The sequence below is a fragment of the Nyctereutes procyonoides genome, unplaced genomic scaffold (genome assembly GCF_905146905.1).
Source record: "Nyctereutes procyonoides isolate TBG_1078 unplaced genomic scaffold, NYPRO_anot_genome, whole genome shotgun sequence".
Classification (NCBI taxonomy): domain Eukaryota; kingdom Metazoa; phylum Chordata; class Mammalia; order Carnivora; family Canidae; genus Nyctereutes; species Nyctereutes procyonoides.
This window is the reverse complement of record NW_026575021.1, coordinates 3,743,403-3,770,738: the sequence shown is the minus strand read 5'-3', so window position 1 is coordinate 3,770,738 and position 27,336 is coordinate 3,743,403.

Sequence of the window (27,336 nt, the reverse complement as noted above, 5' to 3'; positions counted from 1 at the left end):
GTTCAGCATCATTACTCATGAGGGAAATGGAAATCAAAACTATAATGAGATATTACAATACACTTATTAAAGTGGTTTAAAGAATAGCTAAACATTTCAAATGCGGGGGAGTGAAAGAATCAATTGCAATAACGTGTTGCTCATGAAAATTCAAAATGATAAAGATACTTTGCAAAAATAGTTGGAAATTTCTTATACAGTAAAATAGTTTTACTTTATGACTCAGTAACCTCACTAATAAGTATTTACCCAAGAGATAAGAACTCATTTGTCTACACAAAAACTTGTATACAAATATTTATATCAGGTCTATGCACAGTAACCCAAAACAGGAAATGAATTGTTTAGCAAATCATAAATGGGGGGGAGGGGATGTACCCATATAATAGAATACTACCAAGCAGTTAAAAGGAACAAATTACTGATACATAAAACAATGTAGATGATCTTAAATGCATTATGCTAAAAACAAAACAAAACAAACAAACAAACAAACAAAAAACAAAAACAAAACAAAACAAAAAACAAAGCCGGGTTCAGAAATTACACAATCTATGATTGCATTTCAATGACATTCTAGAAAACACACACATGTTGGGATAGTAAATAGAACAGTGCTTTCCAGGATTTGGAAATGAAGACAAAGGATTAACTACAAAAGGTAATAAGGTAACTTTTAAGAGTTGTGGAAATGCTCTATATTTTGGTAGTGATATTGATTATGACTGTGTATTTATCAAAATTCACAGAACTGTACACCAAAGCCAAGGTAATTTTTCTCACTTCTATCTCAACCAAAGTTTAATACAAGAGACAAAAAAAATTACATAATTTTATACATGGAAAATCTATTTTTTCCCAATACCATCCCCCATAATTATCCATCATAAGATGATCTCTATTTATTAATAGTATATGTATACTTTTTTGCAATATTATTTGTAATATTATTTGCAAAAAAAGTATATATATATATGTAGAGAGAGAAAGATATTTTTCTATCTTTTTACTTATTTTTACACATTTTATTTTAAATTCTTAGACTCCTAAGAAGTTGCAAAAAGAGTAGTGTTCCCTTAAACTTGTATTTCCTCAGTGATAACATCTTATATAATGATATTATAAAAAAAGACAGACATTAGCTCAAAACTATTAAATTGCAGACATCATCCAGATTTTACTAGTTTTTAAATGTATTCATATTGTTATTGTTGTTTGTTTTGTATGAAGAGACTGGGTTACAAACCATAGGTTATAGCACAACAAATGCCTTGATCAATGCTATGGAATAGTGCCCATGTTTCAAGTTGACTTCCAATTGGCACAGAGCACACAGTGAGGCAAAATTTTGAAAACTAAATTTGCATGTGAACCATACCCCACAGTAGGATTCCAACCCAATCAGGTTGTCTGTCCACTAAACTAGAAGAGTTAAATATGAACCAGGGTCTCATAACAAATGCTAAACTGCCAAGGTCTGATGCAAAATTAATCATCATAAGAAGAAACAAGAAAATCTCATTTTAAATGAGAACAGATAATCAATAGATGCCAACACCAAGATGGCACAGTTGCTGGAATAATCTGATAAGTATTTTAAAGCCACATTCTTTGAAATGCTCCAACAAGCGATTACTAACGCTCTTAGATTTAGCTTGACAAAAAAAAAAAAAAAATAGATGATCAGCAAGAAATAGAAGATTGTTACATTTTCTTTCTTTTTTAAAAAAAAATTATTTATTTATTCATAGACACACACAGAGAGAGAGGCAGAGAAACAGGCAGAGGGAGAAGCAGGCTCCATGCAGGGAGCCCAATGTGGGACTCGATCCGGGGTCTCCAGGATCACACCCCAGGCTGCAGGCAGCGCGAAACCACTGCGCCACCGGGGCTGCCCGATTGTTACATTTTCTAATTATATCTTTAGAAGAACTGTAAACTCATTTTATAACTGAAAAATATAAGACCAAAACAAAAGCAGTATCCTTACTAGAGAGCTCAATAATGCAATGGAGATGAAAAAAGGAAAAAAAAAATCAGTGACCTTGAAGATTAATCAGTAAAAATTATCTAATTTGAACTGCAAAATAGATTGGAAAACAAATGAATTAAACACATTCCACAGGGGCACCAGGTGGCTCAGTCAGTTAAGTGTCCAACTCTTGAATTTGGCTCAGGTCATCATCTCAGGGGTGTGGGATCAAACCTTGCATCCGGCTCTCTGCTGGGCATGATGCCTCCTTAAAATTCTCTCTCTCCCCCTCCCTCTGCTCCTCTCCTGTTCTCTATTTTCTCTCTTTCTCTCTCAAACAACAAAACATGTTCCATATGACTTGTGGAGCAAGGAAAACAAAAGATCTAACATTGTGTCATCGATATTCCAGAAAGAAAAAGACAAAAAGTAATCAGATGAAATGTTTGAAGAAATAATGACTGAAAACTTTCCAAATGTTAAAGTTGTATATGAGCATATACTTGAAGGTCAGTAAACTCTAGGCAATATAAGCCCAAAGAAATCAATAGCCAGACATACATACACGATAATCAAATTTCAAAAAAACAAAGACAGAAGAAAGATCTTGAGAGAGACCCAAGATACATAGTCTATAAGGATAGCAACAACTTGAATGACAGCGTATCTCATCAGAAGCCAGGAGGTTATGACAAGTAACAACATTTTCGAAATTCTAAAACAGAAAGACGATCAATCCATAATTTTACATGTAATAAAAATATCTTTCGGACAAAGGAGAAATGAATACAATGGCATATAAAGAAACTAAGAAAATTTCTTTCCAGCAAAACAGCAAAATTGCTTTAAAGTAATTTCTAATTGAAATTCTTTAGACATAATGTAAATGATAAACTGTGGGATATTCTACATATGTTTTTTAATAACATAAAATTTGACATTGATATATTTAGACACTCTCAACAAGTTTCTTGTTGAGTTATGAAACTATTAGCTACCAATAGATTCTAATTTGGGAACTCCTTCCAATCAGTGAAATAAACCTATATTAAGTTTCTGTCCATTTATACATGCTTTTAGCTCTGGAGTTCATAGGTTTAATTTCTACTTATCCTTCAGGTCTCAAATAAAATATGTTTTCTTTGAGTTTATTTCTGAATTTGCTTAGGTAATTGTATATGTTTCCACATATGAGACTGCAGCATGGCATTTCTCCTATCATAATAATTACCAAAACTTAAGTTATTGATTCATTGCTATCTTAAAAGGGACTGTGACTCTATTTTTCAATATTATATTCCCATAAGCTGGCAAACTACCTGGCTCATAATAAGCATTGGAAACAATTGAAATATGATACTAGAATGGGTTTTTATCACTATATCCTTATTTAAGAATAAATAAATGGATAACCTTAAGAAAAATATCACATTTTAATTATATTGTTCTAGAATTCTCTGATCACCAATCTTAACTGAAAAACACAGCATCAATTTAGCATTTATGTGTTACATAGACTATCTCACTGAATTCTAAGAATAATTTATGAAAATAACATTATTATTTTTCCTATTTTTATAAAGGAAGAAATTGAACTATAGAAAGGTTAACGGATATTCTAAGTTATAGTTGGTTAGCAACTGGACAGGATATGAATAAATGAAATTTTGAGAGGTAGTTCAACAACTTGTTATTTTACAATTGCTAATTTTTATTACATTTGAAAGAAGATATTGCTTCCAAAGAATATAATTTATCAATTGACATCTTCACAATCGGTATTTTCCACATTGTCTATTTCTCCTGGGTAATAGAATATATTGTTATAGATAAGTTTGGAATTGTAGTTATACATATGTGATGCTTCACCATACTTTTACTTTTATAAAAATATCTAATCAGATGATGACATTCAAATGTACCTTTGTAAGTGTCAAGAGCAGACTGCAAGCTTGACCTTTAATATTTTTATTCTTAGCACATATTCAAACTACTGTGGAAAGGTTCTTTTAAATAGTCAAAATGTATAAAAATAACAAATATTAATTTCCCACTATATATCATATACTTCCTAAGCAATTAACATATAATTAATAAATCTTTTAAACTTCTTTATATGAGATATTGTTGGTTTCCTTGGTCACTAGAGGAGAAACTGAGGCCCAGAGAAACAATTTAATTTGTTCAACACACAGGTAATTATTTGCAAAAATTTCATAAATTTGTGTATTCAAACAGACCCAAACTGCACAGAGCATATCAACAGCAAAACTCTTGTTTAAAAATACAGAATGAGAGAAGAATATAGGCAAACACTGAGACTATGAGAGTCATTCAGGCAAAATCTTACCAAGGTCCTCATGAACATACGGACATGCTTTTTCTTTATGGATTAAATTATCCAGATCTCTGTTCTGAATTTTTGCTCCAGAATAGCTCAGGGAGGAAGTTTCAGTGGAGTCTTTTTTAAACCCTTCTAATCGCTAGTCAAACCAGGCAGATTAACTACATAGGTCAAGTGAAAACCATCAATAAACAAACCAGCTCAGTGTGCTCAGTGTGCCACCAGGGAGTTTTAGACTTTAAACAACACATCATAAATTCCACTGCCCTTGTGTTAGTCGATAGTCAAAGTCAGATATGTGACTGTAACCCAGAGGTAAAGCTAGAGCTTTCTAGATCCAGAAGTAAATGAACTCTATTCCACATCATGTTGGAGCCTGGATTTTAACCCTGCTATTCTGGTTCCGGAGACCATGCTCTTAATACCACGTTTTTGGAGCAACAAGAAAAATTTACTATTCGTTTGGCCTGATATTACCTATTAAAGGTGAAAAACCAGGTCTCAGAGTGGTAAATTGGTGTACTAATATTAACATGTTAATTTGTTCATAATTTTAATAGCTAACATTTATAAAAACATCATGAATTAGATAATTTTATACACATTCTCATTTTGCAGGGAAGGAATTGAGAGAGAGAGGGTATATATTTGTTATATAGCTATTTTGGAAGTGTCATCCATCCACCCATATATGATCCATGTATCTATCCATCAGTCTACTGCACTCGTGGGACAAGTTTTTAATTGAAGCCAGACTGCTTGGATTGTAGCCCTGTCTTAGCCTCTGACTAGCTGTTGTGTTTTCACAACTCTACCATTTTGGGTGACAATGTTCCTATTTCTAAGCAGAAAGAAACCAAGCAGCTCACTGTTTTAGAGAGTGTTGAACGGATGGGGCTGCTATGTATTATATAAGATTCAAGACAAAACCTAATAGAAATGAGGAGAAAGTAATGCAGACATCTAGAAAAGGACATTCATGAGAGAAAGCTGAAACAGCAAGTCTCGGGCAGACATATGTTTGTAGTGGAAGGTAGAGCAAAGGAGGAGAGTATAATACAGTGTGAGAGATTAAAATTAAAAAAAAAGTAGTAGAAATCTACTTGATTAAGTTGTAGAGGGAACAAGGTGGGGCAGATCACATAGTTTGTATATCATAAGGACTTTAGGTTTTATTAAGAGTGAGATGAGAAGCTTCTAGAGTGTTTAAGGAAGACAATCATAAAATCTAAGTTACATTTAGCAGTATTCTGTTAGCTCCTGTGTGGAAAAAAAAGATCCAGCGTATGAAAAGTGGTAAGACGGGGAGGGGACCATGTGAAGGGAGCTGATGATTTCTCAGACAAGGACAGTGGATTGCTGTCAGAATTAAGTGGTCTAAACAGAGTATATGAGAAAGGTAACACCAGGACTTAACCTGGCCTGCTTAACTTCAAATTCTATAAGTCCACGATTAGACTTAGGACAAATTCCTTTATATTGTAACTCCCAGGATTCCATGGTCTAACTAAAACACATCTTTGCCTCTCCAGCTGAGGAAGGACCCTATGCTAATTCCTTTTCCACTATGTCCTCTAGTTAATGTTCCCTCCCAAGATCCCAATACATCCTGCATTTTTTTTCTCTAGGAAATCCCACTCCTACTCTCAATTATCGTCCATAGACAGATGCACTGCGAATCTATAATTCCACCTGTAAAGTCTTCTAATGCTCCTTGAAACTGTTTATAATTTCCTATTAAAAAGAATGACTACTTCATGCTTCAGGCATAACAAACTCTAAACTCAAAGCCTAACCTATATCCCTCCATGTAAGTCTGCTTATTATCCAACAGACTAGATTTGTTTCATCTATTCTGGTTATTATCTCAGTGAACTTCACCTTTTTGAAAATGGATGCCAAGGCACATTGACAATTAAGAATAAGAAGTTTTCAAAAAAAAAAAAAAGAATAAGAAGTTTTCAATTTATACATCAATTTTTATCAACCATTAATGGTTGGCTGAATTAGAAAATGAAAATAGTACAATTATAGTTTATCCCTCACGTTTCTTTCAAACACACATAAAAGTAGATGATTTTCATTCTAAATTTTTAGTAAAATCCCACATACCACGTTCTATGACAATATAGGGTAGGATTTTAAAAGTTTGTAATCAGTCATATATTAATCAGAGGAGTATATATTTGTTGGAAAGAGAGTAAGTACTTTGAACAAGAGTGAATCTTAAAATCTCTTGGAAGAGATTTTGTCTTCCATTGTCTTGGAAGGTACACTTAAGAATGTCTTACCTAATGTAGGAATCCTCTGTCAATCTCCTAGACTGTTTGAGCATGTTCAAGACTATAGTAATCTTGAACCCTAATGGTGGCTAATGCACTTTTAAAAACTCTAATCATTAGGCCATTCTTTATTTCTTTTTTTTAATTTTTTTTTATTTTTTATTTTTATTTATTTTATGATAGTCACAGAGAAAGAGAGAGAAAGAGAGGCAGAGACACAGGCAGAGGGAGAAGCAGGCTCCATGCAGGGAGCCCGACGTGGGATTCGATCTCGGGTCTCCAGGATCACGCCCTGGGCCAAAGGCAGGCGCCAAACCGCTGCGCCACCCAGGGATCCCCATTCTTTATTTCTTATTAAAGAAGTTGTTACAGAAATACTGACCAGAGATATATAATAAAATCCAAATGACTTAGAATGCTGTTCATTTTTACAAACATTTTTACAAACTAAATTCAAATAGATGGTCTACCTTCTTCATTGTTTATCCTTTAAATGAGCCTTGCATGTCTTTCTAGGCATAACTACAGTAAATATATTTCTAAGCCAACTTCTCTCTATTTGTATATGAGTAAGTTTTTGTCCTCACTGTACTTCAGGCTCTGTATCTGTTAAAAAAAATGGTATTAACAAGGTCCATCCCATAATTTTGTGGAAAGGATTAAATACATATACTGAAAGTGCCTTGGACACTGCTTAGTATATACAACTAACTTATGCTAGGTCTTATTGTTGCTATTAATATTATGATTTCTCCACTTTCTCTTATTGCCTACATCTAATTCTAGTTCATTCTTTTGACCCTTTTTGGCCATATAATTCCTTTGACTGGAGTCATCTTTGGCATATTTGACTATGACTCCAGGTTTTCACCGCCTTAGGTCCACATGCAAAGAAACCACTTGTGAACTGCATGGGCTGGACTGCCCTCCATTCAGCCATGAATTGACTGTCAAAATGAGAGTAGAAGAAAATTCCTAGAGCAACTATTACAGGTCTATTATGTAAATTCTGAGGTGCAGTTTCTAACCACAGGTTTTATTTTTATTTTTTTCCACTTCTAAAGTTCACATCAGCTATCATTCCTTATCATAGAGCACATACTTTAGTTCTAATCCCTGACCTCCCATCTCATTGGGATGTCATCATGAATCCTGCTTGGTAAATTTTGCAATGTCCTCTGAGACTGCCTGTTTTTCCTGTTAAAATGACCCTTTAACAGTTAAGTGAAGACTTAGATTTTCAGGGCATTCTAAGAAATGTGCATCTTTAATGTCTAGCAACTAAATCAATGCTTCTTTTCCTGCTACTTTGATGTCTATCTATTCTGCAAGGGCTATGTGGGCCTCATGGTGGTAAGAATCACCAAGAATGTTCCAACAACATCTTTATCCCCAAGGAACCAGTGTTTTAGTGATCTTCAAATTTACTGGTATTTTCACTGCTTTTTTTTCCAATAGCCAAGTAAAGGTAATTGAATATTCTGGATTTATATTATTATGCCTCTTTTGATATTTAAGCAAAGCAATGAACCTATCTTGCAAATGCTCTACATGGCCCCTTAAGAGGGGAGCTTTACAGAGAACATCCTTTGCCACTGTGTTTCTTTGTATACCCTGTGACCTTTTATTCAAAATAATTTTTGAGTTTATATTAAGATATTGATTTCTCTAGCTTTTCATTACTCTTGAGTTATTTTTTGATTTATTTGTAATAAATATTAAACATAACTCATAACTCCATTCTTCTCTGCTTGCACAACTAAATCTATGAATCATCCCTATTAACATCTCAATCCTATCTCAGTCCTTGAGTTAGCTCAGTGTTAAAGGGTCATATCTGGATAGGACTTTTTTAACAAAAGAAATATTCTACAAATAACTTTAAAAAATTGTGTCCTTAGAGTCTAGGATATTGACTTACAAACCACCCATGAAGAACAACCAAATTTTCTCAACCAATTAGTCCTGGATTGATTCTTCTGTAAAACATACACACACATATACCACAGACACACATAACTCAAGCTAAGAAATAGAAAATGAAATTTGAAAAAGGATAATCAAATTAAAACCCCAAAATTCACTATTAAAATTGTATTGTGATAAATATAAAACTTATAAAAATGATTATTAAAAACATAGACAATAAACATAGGAAATGGTTACTACACATGCAACTATTTGGTCTTCTGCAATATAAACAAAATGCCATGAGTAAAATGAAATTGTCCATAGTAAAGCTGTATCTGCACCTTTGTATGAACGATATGCATATGAATATTTAAAGTTTTAAGCTATGAGCTTGCTTCCTAGTTGTTAATTGATCTAATTTAAGTTATATTGATGACAATGACACAGTATAGATACTCTATAGCTAAACAGTTTCTGCATTTTAATTGCTCTTTGCTTATGGGAGAAATCAATCTAACAACAGATATTGGGAGTGATATCCTATATATTCAGAGGTCTGATCACGTTAAATGCCAGGGTTATTCAATGGCCTTACTCATGGGGATCACCCTAGAACTCTGTCTACCACAAGTATCCATTCTTCCTTTGCAAAACCAATACCCCAAATACCATGTTGGCAGATAACATATACTTACAAAAGACATTTTAAAAATAGAGTATAAATGATACAATATTTCATTTAAAAATGAGCAATTTATCTTTGGAAACAATCAGAAAACAGGCAAAATTTTAAAAATCATGCTTTAGCCTAAACATGGCCACCCAAATGCTAGTGATCTAAACACGGAATAAAGGTTTCTAATTGAGTGAGGTTGATTTAATAGAGGATATTAATATTTGTCATCAACAACAGTTTAGCTAAAATACCAGTATAACATAACCTTTTATTTTAATGTAATTCTGTTTTTTTTTTCTGCTCTACATTGGCATAGGTACTTTGTCTATTACTTTCCAGATGGTACGAACACCAGCCTAACAATTGTATAACTTAAAACTAAATGCAATCTTTAGTCAAAAAAACATGTATTAAAATGCATTTGGACAATCATCTGGTAGTATTTTAGAGCTTCACGTATTTCTTCGAAAGATTTCACTCTACAGTTAACTTCTCCTTTTTAAATCATTTATTAGCTTCTCTGTATTCATATATTGAATCTTGTCCCTGGGAATGAACTTTAATTCTCACCATCTGTGCCTTGGCCAGAAAAGTCCATATTCCTTTGATGCATAAATACATCCCGAATATTTCTCATCCTGTTAGTAAGAGCTGTGAAGCACAGAAAATAATGTTTCAAAAAGGAACCATGAGGGATCATTTATTGCTCCAGCACTTTGAAAAATCTATGAAATTCCTTTATGGCTTCTTCATTATATTTTCAATGGAACAATTAGTTTGAGTGGCTACAAACACTGAATTTTCATGACCACATTAGCCTTTGAAGCCAAAATTATTGAATGCATTATTCTCTATGCAAAATATAGTGGGATGTGGTGAGTTTGTGATTAAAAATGGTAAGTTGCCTCCAACTGGAAAACTGGTGGAGAGTTAATTTCCTAACAGCCTATCTGGTCACACTTTAAAACCCACGTAGTTTGCATAATTCAGTGTTTATTCCAAGGATATATTTTACAAGTCTTGAGAGCTGTAACTGTGGCTTTTTTTTCAATATTTAGTAAAGTTCTTGGAATGAACAGTAACATCACAAATACAAAAGTACTCCCTTGAAAATCTTGGTTGTAATTTCTAAAGGTATTAAGACATTCTCATACCTATTTCATTCAAGCACATGTCATAATTAAGTCAGAATTACTGAGGGTACAACTCTAGCACCAACTGAAGTAATTTCTCACTGTTTGACAGAGTAAGTACATGATGAAAATATCCTTAAATAATCTGGCTTTACTTCTCTTATTGGACCTTATCTGTTTTTTTATTTTTAAATTCTAGGAAGTTCAGATAATACATGGAAGTTTTGACTATAGGCCAGATATTGGCAAACATTTTTCTATATATAAAAGGTAAATATTTTAGGCTTTGGGTAGTACAGTTTCTGTGACAACTACTGAACTCTGCCTTTGTAACATGAAAGCAGCTGTGGACAATGCTTAAACTAATGGGTGTGGCTGTATTCCAATAAAACTTTATGTACAAAAGAGGTGGCTGATAAGAATTGGCCCTCAGGACCTAGTCTGCCAAGGTTACTCAGAACAAAAGAATAAGACCCTACTTCCCATTTTCTCAAGGGAAAACTACTTTCCATGCTGAAGGAAGTAGTCATATGAAAAAGTGAATACATTATGCCTTTTTGGATATACTTTCTATGTTTGTTGTAGCAGTTCTACTTCATTCAACAGCCTTGTGATGGTTAATTTTATGTATCAACCTGGATAGGCCAAGGTAGACAGATATTTTGTCAAAAATTGTTCTGAGTGTTTTTCTGAAGGTACTTTTTGGATGAGATTAACATTTCAATCAGTAAAATTTGAGTACAGCCGATTATTCTTCAAAAATATGTGGACTTCATTCAATCAGTTATTTAACAGTATGTCCAAACATGATAACAAGTACAATTGTAGAAGTTATATTCTTATGTATCTCTACAAGAAACATGACTTTTCACTCAAATAATGCTTCTGAAATAATCCTGCTAATTTGTTTATGCATGAGTGCAGGTGAGGTGATAGATGTTAATTGGTTAGCTTCATTGCAGCAGAAGTTTACAAAGAACATTTATATTGTTAACATTTTATTTTTCATAGAGAAAATCAGTTGCATTAATACTAAATATGATTTAAATTTTCATCCAATTCATGGAATTAATTAGTAGGCATTTTGGAGATTCACTCTGGTAAACATGAAATGTCTGAAATTATTGGGGTTGTTAATACAAATGCAGTTAGAAAGCTCAAAGTTCAAAATAAATTGTTTTTACAGTGGAACACAAGTACAATTTTGCTACAGCACATCATCTTAGTAAACATATTGGGTAGTAAATGGGAAAACTGTGGAGCAGAAATCCATTTATAATTGATTATTGTGCACATATTAAAAAATTACATGTAAACATGGGCACCTGGGTGGCTCAGTGGATGAGCATCTGCCTTTGGCTCAGGCCATGATGGCAGGCTTCTGGGATAGAGTCCCACATCAGGCTCCTTGCAGGGAGCCTGCTTCTCTCTGCCTGTCTCTCTCTCTCTCTCTCTCTCTCTCTCTCTCTCTGTCTCAAATAAATAAATAAATAAATAAATAAATAAATAAATAAATCTTTTAAAAAAGGTTGCATGTGAACAGATTATATTATCAAAGATGTAAAATTTGCCGAATTCAAAAATATTTTACATATACAATATACTTGTTCTATAAAATTTGGAGACAAAAATATAAATTTATGCATGCTAGATGTTTTCCTCTGCTGATTATTATCAGTTAGATTTTGTAAATGTTATCATCTTTGAAGAACTATTTTGTAAATTAACCTAATTCTGCTACAATGGTATTATACTTTTTGCTGGTGTTCTAAATTTCGGTTGTAATTTGTTTAAAATCATTTGAAAATTATTAGTATAGGAAATGAAAGCAAAATCTTCAACATTTTTGTTAAGTAAAATTAATGTAAGTAAAGCTTCCAAAGTAATATAGATACTTGATTTCATCATTATTTTGTAGGAATGAACAAATTAAACAGGAAGAGCTCAAAGAGAAATTGTTTTTAATTCTATCATTGGGTTTTGTTTTAGTTCAACCTTAAAAAAAACTATTCAATTTTTTTATTTTAATTGAATAAATATATTTCAATATTGGACTAAAATAAACTGAGGTACTGCAACATCTAAATTTGGCAAAATTTAAAAGAATTACAGAGACAACTTTAAGTGACTTGCCTTTTCTGGCAAAAACATTGTCATGTATAATGCATTTTCTTTTGTCCCCTTCATATACCACTACCACCAGAGTCCCTCTGTCCAGTGTAGCCTTTGGTGGAAAAGGGGTTAGAGAAAGTGTGCTCCCTTTAGAGGATTATATAAAAATGAACAATATTATTAATTATGCTTCATCTGAATTCTCAAAAATTTAGATTAATATATTGTGAAGTACAGAGGAAAGAAACACCCATCTCCCAAAGTATGGGGTAATATTTTATACAAATCCTATTTTGCATTTCAATAACTTTATATATGTATGTATTTCATTAAAAATCTCATACATGTGTCCACTATTAACTATTATTTAGAATAATATAAATATTATCTTCTATCTTAGGGTAAACATGAAATTTCAGAGAAAAGTGTCAGTTTATGCCATGGTCAGACTGCCCATATCCCTATGCTTCATGTCTACAGGGATAACCCCAACAATTCCTCAATAGATTCTTTAATAAAATAAGGGGCAGGGTGGAGCCTGGAAAGCAAAATTTCCTCCATATAAGGCCAGCTATTCTCATGGTCCCATACATCAAGCTTGCTTTCTGCTTAATGATCTTTCAAGCTCTTAGGGAATTGATTGAATCAACATTTCTGTATGATGAATGATCATATTCAGACATAGGCCAAAGAAGTTTTTGTATTCTCTGGAATAAAAAGAAACTAGGGATTATGTGAATACACGGACTTAGAAAGGAAAGCAGATAGGAACAATAGTAAAGGCATTAAGTTTTATCAACAAAATATTAAAATAAATCAAGAAATTGCAATTCTTTGAGAATGTTTAGATTGCCAGTAACATTAACATATTAAAAGATCTGTGGCCTTATTACACCCCAGTGTTACTAACTGTGAATCATTTATCAAAAATTATTAGTTCAAAAAGTATTATATTCAAGGTTTTATCCTTTCATCTGTTTTTATGCTTTTGTTGAGATATATTCTATTCATACTTTCATATGTAGTATAAATGTTAAAGATGAAATAAAAAATCCTCGCTTGTCCAACTTAATATTTTTAGAAGTCTCTTGATAATAGATTACAATTTCATTCTCTGTATTTTACCATCTAGGTCTCTTATCTAACCTAATGTAAATTAAGTTAACTATTGCTTCAGTAAATGAGATCAGTTGGGCTGAGTTAACTGCATATAAAAGCAATTTCTATCTCATAATAAGAGGTGAGCTGTATTATCTTTTATTTTCTCTCACTGTTGATATGGTAACTCAATCCTTTGATTCTTCAAATTTATTAGCAGCCATTTTTTTAAATATCAGACAATAGGAAAAAATTACCTATTTAACTATATGTCTAAGTCTGATTAGAAGTATGATTTGAGAGCTCTTCAGATTTACAACCTGGAATGGAAAATATAAATTATTTATTACCGTATTCCATTATATAAACATTTGAATTGAGTAAAAAGCATCACAGATGCTTCCTTTCCTCTTACTTTTATTCCTAGTGGTATTCATAATCTGGCAATGTAACATACCTTCTATACCCTTCTTCTAATCCCAATATCCAACCACATTTCCTCCCCAGGAAATACTGAACAAAATTTTCTAACAAGAGAAAATAAATTCATCCCTTCCCTCAACAAATAGAAGTAACAGAAGCAAAGAATGAAGTCATCTGAGAGTTTAAAATTACACTTAATTCTTTAAAAGAAGCATTTTAAAGTGTTCCTTCTAAGAAGACACAATTACATTTGATAATTACCTTCTTACCTGGTCAATAATAATTTAAGGATCTGAAAAATAAAACTCAAGTACCAGAAAATACAAAAAACTTCTACAACATGTAAATTGCTGAAAATGTTTCCTCATTATTTTTTTTAAAGGTAAAAGTTATCACTCTTATATAACCTGTGGTAATCTAAAATGGCTAGAAAAATTCCTGTTGCAGAGATGGAGAACTTGCCTAAATGCTATTTTCAGGTTTATTAATTTTCAAATTCATGAGTTAAGGAAGTCTGTGGAAAGTAGTGAAAAATAGCCTCCGGAGGCAGAAGACTTTATTATCTGACATGGGTTAAAAACTTAACATATCAGTAGCATGATTTGGGCCAATGGTTTAACATCTCTAGACATTAATGTGGATATGTACAAATATACAGCTCATAGGACATTTATCCGGAGCTAGGACTGTAAAAGGCATTTTTCATAATTTTTTCTCAAGCAAGTGTCATGATGATTTTAAGAGTTAAGTATGATTTTCCTTATCTTATAAATTCAGATTATCTCAGAGAAATCAGAGTAATTTACTCATGATCAAATACCACACAAGTAAGAAAGGCAGCATTTGAAATTCAATGGTCTAGCATCAAAGCTCATAAATACATAATTGCTACATTGCATCAATTTATTAAAAATGATCTGTTTATAAATAAAAGTGTTCTTCATGTATGCTCAATAAGCTTTAACAGTTACTTTTTATTATTCCATGAAGAGCTATAGAGAACAAAAATTTGGCAACAGAAGTTACCCTGCCTCTCTCTACTGTCCCCCACCCACTGTGCTTCCCACCAGCAGTGCTCTGATGTAACCCTCTAATGCAGATTAGAAGCCCATGAGAATATTTTACATAATGGGCATAGGAAAATGACATTATCCTTCCTTATAAGAATTATGGAGTTTACCAAATAGAACTTAATTTTAGGAATCAGTTCTGGGCTAATCTTAAGAATCAGTCTAGTTCCCCCTCAGACACTTTAAAGAGAAGGAAGAATAAATTTATGTTTCAAATTATTTGACAAGAAATAGATAAGGGAGTGCAGGCTGCCTTCTGATCCTGTTCCATGAATTATTAGAAATCACATTTTAAAAAAAGTCCAAAGCAAATATGACAAGAAGCTGATTTCCAGGCTTTTTGAATGCTCAAGCTGGATAGGTTTCTATGGTTAAAATTCAAACTCTAATTAATAAAATGTGATTAATAGTATCCTTATAGTTAATAAACTCCCTTTCTCCCTTCCCCCTCCCTGCTTTTAAATTGACTAATTAGTTCTATCTATTTTCTATCCAAGAACCCTAACAAGGCATTCACTATTAGCTCCATTCACATCACACAGTTTAGGAATAAAAAACAAACATACACATACATTTTATTTCTGTAATCTTTTTGAAATAAACTATCACTACAAATATATTCTTGTATACTGGGATACTTATCTATATTAAATTATATTTCAATAAGTCAGTCAGAGAAAGACAATTATTATATGGCTTCACTCATACGTGGAATATAAGAAATAGTGAAAGGTACCATAAAGGAAAGGAGGAAAACTGAGTGGGGAAAAATTAGAGAGGAAGACAAACCATGAGAGACTCCTGACTCTGGGAAACAAAGGGTTACATATGGGGAGGTGGGTGTGGGGATGGGCTAAATGGATGACCTGCATTAAAGAGGGCATAAGATGAGATGAGCACTGGGTGTTATACTGTATGTTGGCAAATTGAATTTAAGCAAAATATTTTTAAAAATTAAATTAGATTTCAATTTTTAAAAGATTTTATTTGTTTGAAAGAGAGAAAGAGAGACAGAGACCATGTTCATGGAACCAGGGTGTAGGAATGGAGGAGTAGGAACAAAGGGATAGGGACAGGTAGACTCTGCATTGAGTATGGAACTCAACACATGGACACAATCTTAGGACCCTGAGGTCATGTCCCAAGCTGAAATCAAGAATCAGATGCTTCATTGTCTAAGCCACCCAGGTGCTCCTAGATTTCAATATTTTTATACTGATGTTACCTTATTTGCTCACATGTTCATCTCTTTGTTCATTCAGTCATTCACTATGTAGGCATCGGATTAGCTGCAAAGAATAAAGCAAAGCTCTAGAACTAGAGGGACCAGTCAATCTAGCAGCCAGGCGGCAGGCAAATGAACAATTGAAACACTGAAAAAGAAGCTAGCTCAGTGTTGTGGAATCACAAAAAGTGAACTGACTACAAGAAAGACAGAGGATGTCACTGATACTGAGGATTTGGCCTTAATTATCGTTTGTGTTAAATTAACACGTTTGTTTATACATTTCTCAACCAGATATCTTTTCTGACATAACAATTCATTTAACTGGCAATTTGAAGACTGTTTATTTCAGCTATAACAAAATAGTTCTGGATTCTATCTTGAAAAGTTGTCTTTCAGTTTTGTGGGAAGTAAGCTAATGGTAGATGCATATAATAGCTTATTAACCAAATATTGTTTAAAAGTAAAAATGCAAAAAGTATTATAATAATGAGAATTCCCTATTTTCTTTATGCAGTGCTCAGAAACACTCTGCAGGCAGTCCTTGTTCACATCTACATAATAAATACACTAGAAGTCTGAAGAGAGAAAGTAGATACCAACTGTTTACCTAAGAAACACTACACTAGCAAAAACAATTGAACAATGTCATGACTAAAGAGCTTGATGTTGATGTGTTTTCTCCAACAGAATGCTACCTCTTTTATTTTACTGCAAACACTTCTATAAAAATAGTATAAAAAAGCATAGTTCAAGAGGTTTCCACTTTGTGTAATTCCTGTAAAAGTCAACTAACTACAAATACTGTCAGAGAATCTGTTCATTCCTCATTCCAGGCATCATTAGATAGACATAATATGACATTCACCCTCAGATTTTGGAAGAAAACCTGAAAATATATATAAAGTTTTAAAACAATTTTTCTAAATATTTTTGCATCTTTTTGATCCATCAATTGTTAGTAGTTTTACAACATGATGCAAAATTATATTGTTCCCATTTCTTAAAAAAAAAATACCTTTTGCTTGGGTAAAGATGTTTTCTGTGTTACTAATTTTAATTTATATTGCGATCCAGAAACTTCTTTTGACATAATCTGACAGAAGAAAACTGTTTACACTATAATCAGATTTTTATTCTGTATTTAAAAATATATCTAATTTTTAAGTCACTTAAAACCTCCACCAGCTCTAATATAGTTGCCAGATATATCTCTAACTTACATAATTTTGTAGATCTAGAAAACGGATTTTTTTAAAAGGTTGACAGCTATTAAATCAAGACTTAAAGCAATGAAGAAAGTCAGAAGCCTTTATCCTAAAGACCTAACTTTAATTAATCAGGTCACTTGTCACCTTGACAAGTGAAAAGGGCCTTCAGAGGAAAGACCTAGACTTTACAGTTTTATAGAGTGATTATGAGCTTGATTTTGATCTAGAGACATTTACATGGCCTAAGTTACAAGATAAAGACTATCTTTTTAAGACCAGCTGAAGTTAATTTATAGGATTTGAAAGATGATTAATAATGCTGTGACAGGAAACAAGACAGAGAAAATGTTTTCTGGAACTCCTTTCTCCTGTTCTCCAAGATAGGGTCAGAGGTGTGATGTGCCCAGGTGCAGCCCCATACAAATCAGTTATATCCTGTTTATGCCCCTGCCACCATCTGTTCCCTCTTCTGGAGTTACCTGCTCATGTTGAGGAATAAATACTTTTAGAAATGGTGAGATAGACAGCAGAGTCTTCTAAATTTGTCTTCACCCACTGTGGAAGGGCATGATAGTTTTCTAAATTGTTTTAGATTCAGAGAGCAAAAAAGACAGGAAGTTGGAATTACTCTAGTAAGAACAAAACGCATAAACATATCTTATTTTGTAAAACAAGATATTTTTAGAGCAGTGAAACCATTCTGTATATTATAGTGGTGAATACATGTGCTTAGACACTTGTCCAAACCTAAAGATTGTAACAACACAAGGAGTAAAACTTAGCGTGAACTGTGGACTTTACATGATAATGATGTGTCCATCAATGTAGGTTTGCCAGCTGTGACAAAGGTAATGTTCCTGTGTGTGTGGGGGGGGGGTCACTGACAATGCAGGAGGCTATGCATGAGTGGGAACAGGGGATATATGGGAAATTTCAATGACTTCTTCTCAATTTTGCTATGAACCTAAAACTACATGAAAAAAAATAAAATTTGATTAAAAATATTAAGAGTCACTTTATAAAATGATTGTTTAACTCTAAGAAAATATTTATCTTCACTACTTAATGCATTTAATGTCATTAATTTTTAAATACAATTTCACATCAACAGTTAAATAAAGCAACACATTTTTAAAAATGGGTAAAGTTAAAAAAATAGAGTACAAAGTAAATATCAAGGTTTTGTGAGTGAAATGTTTAACTGAATAAGAAAAACCATTTGTGTCAAAATATAGTCTACATTTGAATAAAACTGTTTTGGTTTGGGTATTAATCTGTGATTTAAAAATGAAATATTTGGAATACAGTGTAAGAAAACCGGTATATAGATTATAAACTTCTTGAAAGTTTTGCAATATTTATCCTTTATCTAAAATGAATTAAATAATGGAATCCTTAAATTATAATTGTGACTATTTTGCAAATAAATTGCAAAATTTTTGTTTTTGTTCTCTATAGCATTGTATTCAACAAAGAGGCCATTGGACTGAAGTGGGTCTAATGTCTTGGTAATTTGTATAAGCAAACCAAACCTAAGCCAGAGTCAATGCACTTGAATCCAAGAATGTGAAATTTAAGAGCAACCAATCACAACCATCCAACTAGCATTTCCCAAATAAAGCAACTGCTTAAGTTAGAATCAATCAAGTAAGTTTCCTGCTTTGCTTCCTCATCTTCCCTTAAAAACCTCTTCCTTAACTCCTTCCTCTGGTATGCACCTAACTACCTTTCATTTAGCTCAGCTGGAATCAATAGAGGATCAAATAAACTCTTGAAATACTTTAATATGCCTCAGTTTCAACAGTTCATATACCACTCAATCTGGATTTAAGGAAGTCCACATGTTGTCCAAATGCTACCACATAAATCCGTAGTATGTGCTTCAAATTCATCCTGGGGTTCTGTCATAGATGGGCATGTGGTTTATTCTACATCTTTCTAAGAAAATATTCAAAAAAGTAATCTTAAATACATTTTAGTAATAATAAGTATATTTTATTCCCTTTAATAAATTGGAAATACCAAATGTTTGAGTTAAGAGAGTGTTAGGTTTTTCCCAAGTGAAGGGCAGAGAAATTAAAAAAAAAGAAAAAAGAAAAAAGAAAAAAAAGAAAAAAAAAAAAGGCAGAGCCAGGCAGAAGGTTCAAGAGTGCTTTAATGGGGAGCGCTTTAATGGGGAGCACTCCCAGGTGAGATTCTGTGACTCCAAGGGGCTTGAGTCAGGGAACCTGAGCTCAGGCAAACCACAGGGGGGTCTACAAAGAATTTTTGGTGGGAAGATGGGGGGAGGGCAAGATGGCATTCCAGTTAGGGCAAGGGTTACAGGTCTTTGTAAGCTAAGTTAGGGTAGGGAGGTAAGGTGGTGTTGGCAGGAAGATGGGGTAGGGCGGTATTCCAGTTAGGGCAAGGGTTACAGGTCTTTGTGTGCTAAGTTAGGGTAGGGCAGCAAGGCGGCTTTATTGGGAGGCTGCTGGCCTGGGGTCGCCGTTTTGAGGTCCCCAGTCTCACCAGCCCAACAGACAGACTACCAGAGCTTCTCTTGTTTTATGTGCAACAGCCTCTTTCTTGCAAGTACACTAGACTCCACAGTTATCTGGAATTGAGGAAGTTATAGAATCTAAGAGCTTCGGAAGGCCTGAGTGGCTCAGCAGTTGAGCATCTGCCTTTGGCTCAGGTCGTGATCCTGGGATCCGGGATCAAGTCCCACATCGGACTCCTGCTTCTCCCTCTGCCTCTCTCTCTCTCTCTCTCTCTCTCTCTCTCATAAATAAATAAAATCTTAAAACAAACAAAAAGAATCTAAGAGCTTCCTCTAACTGCATCCCGATCTACAGTGTAACCACCAAAGAAAATTCTCAAAAAGAGAACCATATTGTCCCTGGTCTGGCTCTGAATCTGGCTCCCTAGCAAATTTTCCCAAAGCGTCACTACTCTGAACCTACCCTTCATCTTATTGCTATAACTAAAACTCAGCTGCCCACTGAGACTAATAATGACCTGACAGATCTCTTAGCAGTGACTCCTGCCCCCATCATACAAACAACACACTTTAACATTTACCAGAAGAGGGGACTCCTGGGGGGCTCAGCGGTTGAGCATCTGCCTTTGGCTCAGGATGTGATCCGAGGATCCAAGATCAAGTCCCACACTGGGCTACCCTGGGGGAGCCTCTTTCTCCCTCTGCCTATGTCTCTGCTTCTGTGTCTCTCATGAATAAATAAATAAAATCTTTTAAAAAAATCTACCAGAAGGGCCATAAGTAGTCCCTTTATTCCTCATTGATTCAATTTCCAGGAGACTGATATGGCTTCTGTCTTTTTCTCTGGAATACTATTTAAGTGTAGTGACCTCAGAGTTCTTTACCATGATATGGCTTCTTAGATTCTTACATAAGCAGCTTGTTTTCCTCTTCAAAATAAGCATGTAGATTTCCTTCATTCTTCTGTCCTTAAGACATTTGGTGTTAATTGACTTCTGTGCTCTGCTTCTTGTCTGTGACTCTGTTCTGTGATCGATGCTAATGGACTTCTGTGCTGTGCTTCTGATTTGTCTAAGTTTATGTAGGTTATTCAAGTATTCCAGTGTTTTCATGTATTCATGTCTTAGCTCCAGCTGTTATACCAAAATACCAGAGGCTGGGTGGCTTAAACAGAAATACCTTTCTCATAGGCCTGTAGGTGGGGAAGTCCAAGATCAAGGTGCCAGATCATTGGTTCCTGGTAAGAGCTCTGTTTTGGGTTCTCAGGTGGCAGTCACACATGATAGGGAGAGAGTAGAAGAGGGTGGGAGAGGATGAAAGCTCTGATCTTTTCTTTTAGGGTCCTAATCTCATCATAAGAGCTCTACCCTAGAGACTTCATCTCAATATAATTATCTCCAAAGATTCTATCTCCAAATACATCATGCTGAGGGGTAGGATTGTAACACAGGAATTATGGATGGGACCCAAACATTCAGTTCATAACAACTCACCAATTTATAACTCTAGAATGTCAATTTTAAGGAAGGCAATATATCACCTTATGTCCAGTAACCACTAGCCTTGAGCTACACTCTTCAGAAACATGAAGGTACTTACAGTTCCTCCAGGTAAAATAGGCTTTTTGTTATGTCCTTTGTAATTTTGTTTCTACTCCTCCTGCACATATTATTCTTCCTCATCTGATCGTCACATGGACAATATCTGCTTAGAGCCCTCATATGGGAAACCTTTTGTTATTGCTGTTTTTCAAATCTTGGCTTTTAGACTGAGTAAGATGAATCTTCTACTAAGATCCTTTTCAAAACAATATTTATATTTATAGCATCCAGCACACAAACTCAACTGGTGTTTAATGAAACAATGCATGAAAGCCCATGAGATAATTTTTGTTACTTCCAATGTATACAGGGTGAAAGTTGGGGATTTAAAAAAAAATTGTAAATAAAATGATGTACCAGAGCATGTTGATGAACTACCCATTAACAAAAGCCTACTTCATCCTTGTCTCTTTTTTCACTTGTAACTGGTGAAATGTTCCCTGACCCAGGGAGTGAATCTTATTCAATCTATGTCTGTTATGGAATTCCATCCCAATTTACAAATAATTAGCTAGAGAATGAACATATGAGGGGCACCTGAATGGTTCAGTTAGTTAAGTGTCAGCCTTTGGCTCAGGTTATGATCCAGGAGTCTCAAGATCAAGCCCCACATAGGGCTTTCTGTTCAGTGGCGAGTCTGTGTCTTCCACTCCATCTGCCCCTCCCCCTGCTTCTACCTTCTCTCACTCTCTCTCTCTCTCTGGCTCACTCTCTCTCAAACAAATAAAATCTTAAAAACAAAACAAAACAAAACACATACTCATTTCTGGCATTTGACTTATAAAGCGAAGTATGGTAGGTAGCTTCTGGGAAACATTTTCCTCTAAATAAAATAGATAAGTATAAACAGTCCTTTCCCTTTTTCTTTTTAGGGCATTATAACAAGGAAATAATCTTCAGAGTCTGCTGCAGACTTCTGATAATCAAAAGGAGTAATCCAAGAATGTATCAGAGAAAGGAGCCTGGAGGCCTAATTTGCTCAACTGCTGTATTGGCTCTGGAACTTTCCATATGTGGACTACTTACTACATGAAAATCTGAATTTCTATTATTTAGCCTACTTTAAATAGGTATCTGTTTCTTGAAAATAAATGGATCCTAAGTGACTCAGGAGTCCGATGACCGTGAGTAATATATTTTCACTTATTAAGAAACTCATCTTGGTAGAAACATTCCCTCATGTTAGATCCTCTCCTATCTGCCTTTAAAAAGCAACATATTGGAATTGGAGGACTTAAATACAGATTTTCCAGGATATTGCCCATTATATTTTGGTTATATTAGGGCACTGGTCTTTTCACTTATACTATCTTTGATTGTAATCTTATGTTATCTGAGAGATGTCCTCCCTTTGCTTTTCTAAACAGAAGTTAATTTCTCTGAGAAAGTAGTGCAAGACAAGCCCCTGCATTTATAAAAAAAAACTATTAGAAGAGGCATGAGCAGTGGGCTAGATAAAACGACAATTAAATGACTGTCTTAAGGCCTAAAGCTTATTATTTCTCTCCAAAAAGGATCAACTATCCTAAAATCTTTGGTGCAGAACAACTTGCTTCCTCTGAAGGAACTCTTTTTTTTTTTAATAATAAATTTATTTTTTATTGGTCTTCAATTTACCAACATACAGAATAACACCCAGTGCTCATCTTGTCAAGTGCCCCCCTCAGTGCCTGCCACCCACTCACCTCCACCCTCCGCCCTCCTCCTCTTCCACCACCCCTAGTTCATTTCCCAGAGTTAGGAGTCTTTATGTTCTGTCTCCCTTTCTGATATTTCCCATCCATTTCTTCTCCCTTCCCCTCTATTCCCTTTCACTATTCTTTATATTCCCCAAATGAATGAGACCATATAATGATTGTCCTCTGATTGACTAACTTCACTCAGCATAATACCCTCCAGTTCCATCCACGTTGAAGCAAATGGTGGGTATTTGTTGTTTCTAATGGCTGAGTAATATTCCATTGTATACATAAACCACATCTTCTTTATCCATTCATCTTTCAATGGACACTGAGGCTCCTTCCACAGTTTGGCTATTGTGGACATTGCTGCTAGAAACATCAGGGTGCAGGTGTCCTAGAGATTAGGAACTCTATTTTTATTGGCATTAAGCAGTGATAGAAACCACCTCTTTGCTGTCACTCCACTCAGATCTTGATGCACTCACTTCCCATAAATAACTTAGTCTTGTTCTAAAGGGGCAGCTCACTCAGCATAGGACATAGGAAACACCTCTTATCACTGAGTGCTTGAAAATGAATGCATTGGCAGGTGAATGTGTGGGAAGTATTATGAATGTGATATCTTTAGCTGCCATAGAATGACTATTATGAACTAGCAGACCTAGAAAACTACATAGAATAATTGTTATTTGAATTTACATTTAATTTCCAGTGGAAAATGTGTTCTAGTTGAGAGTCTCAGTAGCTTATCAATGACACTTTAAAATCCCTGTACTCCAGTCATAAAATTGAAATAAAACTCATTTTAACATGATGCTTTTAAAGTTGAAAGTATGATACCTTCAAAGAAACAGAAAACTTTATTGTTGAATAGCTCAAAATGTGTCACCTATGAATATACAGGTGAATTCAGAAAACATAAATCAGATATGGATACTGCTAAATATACTCAATAACAGAAGTCAACTAGAGTAGAAAAATTTTGTATTTAAAAAAATTAGATTAATTCACCACCATTATGGTGACTTTTCTTACTTTTAGGTATATTTTCATTATAATATTGAAAGGATAAAGCAAAACTTCAGGAAAATAATAATTTAATGTTAATTTACCTGATAAAGGGTTCAGTCATGGTCCTTAAGATACTCTCTGTGAAGAAGAAAAGATGAACTTAGTGAGAACTTCAACAAAGAGATGAAAAATAAGAAAGTACCAAATAGAAGTCATGGAGCTGAAGATCACAATAACTGACTAAAAAACACACTAGAAGGATTCAACAGCAGACCAGATGAATCAGAAGATTAGTCAACTACAAGAAAAGGCAGTAGATTTCACCCAATTAGAACAGCCTAAAGGAAAAAAAAAAGTGAAGATAGCATAAGGGGTTTATGGGACTTTGGACATCAATTGGACTTTGGACTAACATTCACTATAGGGCCTCCAGAAAGAGAAGAGAGAAAAAGGGGCAAAAAGCTTGTTTGAAAACATAATAGTGGGCAGCCCAGGTGGCTCAGCAGTTTAGCACTGCCTTCAGCCCAAGGCGTGATCCTGGAGACCCGATCAAGTCCCATATTGGGCTCCCTGTGTGGAGCCTGCTTCTGCCGCTGCCTGTGTCTCTGCCTCCCCCCCCCCTCTGTGTCTGTCATGAATAAATAAATGAAATATTAAAAAAAAGAAAATATAATATCTAAAAGTTTTCCAAACTTGGCAAGGAAACGGACATTCAGATTGAGGAAGCCTAGAGAGTTCATAATAGGAAAAACCCAAACAGAACCATACCAACACACATTATAATCACAGTGTCAAAAGTTAAAGACAAGGAAAGAAGATTAAAAAAAGCTAGAGAAAAACAAGTAATTACATACAATGGGACCTTCATTAGAATATCAATAGAGTTTTCAGCTCACACTTAGCAGGCCAAAGGAGTGACAATGCTCTAAGAAAAAAATGTCCAACCAAGAATATTGCCTTCAAAGTTATTATTCAGAATTGATGCTGACAAAAAATTTTTCAAACAAGCAAAAGCTAACGGAGTTCATCAACACTAAACTGGCCTTGCAAGAAATGTGAAAGGGACTTAGGCTGAAAAGAAAGGGTGCTAATTGAAAATGAGAAAACATAGGAAAAGTTCATCGCACTGATGAGGTGACTATATAATAAAGGTAGCATATTAATCATTTATAAGGCTAATATAAAGGTTAAAAGACAAAAGTGATAAGCAAAAAGTTATTATGATAATTAGTTAAGGGATATACAAGATAAAAAGATGTAAAATGAGGGACACTTGGGTGGCTCAGTGGTTGAGCATCTGCCTCTGGCTGGAGTCCCAGGATTGAGTCCCGCATCAGGCTCCCTGCATGGAGCCTGCTTCTCCCTCTGCCTGTATCTCTGCCTCTCTCTCTCTCTTTCTCTATGTCTTTCATGAATAAACAAGATAAAATCTTAAAAATAGAAGATTTAAAATGAGTTATCAAAAACATAAAATACTGGGGGCAAAAGTAAAAATGTTGAGCTTTAGAATGATACCTAACTTAGTTATTATCAACTTAAATTGGACTGACATAGACATAAGTTATTTGCAAGCCTCATGATAACCACAAAGCAAGAAAATACACTAAATACACAAAAGAAAGAAATGTAAGTATACCACTAAAGAAAGTCATCAAACTACAAAAGAAAGAAAAGAAAGAAGAGAGGAGGGCAGTCTGAGTGGCTCAGCGGTTTAGCACCACCTTCAGTCCAGGGTGTGATCCTGGAGTCCCAGGATCAAGTCCCGTGTCGGGCTTCCTGCATGGAGCCTGTTTCTCCCTCTACCTGTGTCTCTGCCTCTCTCTCTCTCTCTCTCTCTCTCTCTCTTTCTCTCTCTCTCTCTCTCATGAATAAATAAATAAAATCTTAAAAAAAAAAAGAAGAGAGGAACTACAAAACAGAACCAATAAACAACCAAATGGCAATAAGTACATACACTATCAATATTTACTTTAAATGTAAAAGGACTAAATACTTGGATCAAAAGGCATAGAATGGATAAATGGATTTAAAATGTGCACGCACACGCATGCACGCACACACACAACTCATCTAGACACTACCTACAAGGGATTCACTCTCATCAAACTGTTCATCTAGATACTACCTATAGGGAGACTCACATCAGATCTAAGGACACATACAAATGGAAAGTGAAGGGATGGAAAATCTATTCTAAGCAAATGGAAACCAAAAGAAAGCTGAGGTAGCTATACTTATATCAAACAAAACAGACATTAAAACATACCAATAAATGCATACCTCAAGAAATATTAAAAGTCTCAGATAATGCAACATTATACCTCAAGAAACTAGAAAAAGAACAAATGAAGCCTCAAGTTAGTACCAGGAAAGAAGTAACAAAGATTAGAGTGAAAATAAATGAAATAGAGAGTAGAGAAGATTAGGGAAACCAAGAGCTGGTTTTATGACAAGTCTTTTATGACAACTCACCAAGGAAAAAAGAGGACTCAAAATTAGAATGAAAGTAGAAATATAACTGACACCATGGAAATACAAAGAATCATAAAAGACTACTAGGAACAATCACATGCCAACAAATTGACCAACCCAGAAGGAATGTATTAACTGCTAGAAATATAAAATCCTACCAAGACTAAGTCATGATGAGATAGAAAATTTTAGTGGATTCATTATTAAGAGATTGAACCAGTAATTAAAAACCTCACAACAAACAAAAGTCCTGAACCAGATGGTTTAACTGGTGAACTCTACCAAACATTTAAAGAATTAGTAGCAATCTTTTAAAAATTGTTCCCAAGGGCAGCCTGGGTGGCTCAGCAGTTTAGCGCCGCCTTCAGCCCAGGGCATGATCCTGGAAACCCAGGATCAAGTCCCACATCTGGCTCCCTGAATAGAGCCTGCTTCTCCCTCTGCCTGTGTCTCTGCCTCTCTCTCTGTGTGTCTCTCGTGAATGAATAAATAAAATCTTAAAAAAAAAAAAATAGAAGAGTGAGGAATTCTCCTAAACCTACTTTATTAGGCCAGCATTATCCTGATGCCTAAACCAGAAAAGGATACCACGAAAAAAAAATTACATACCAATCTCCCTGATGAACAAGGATGC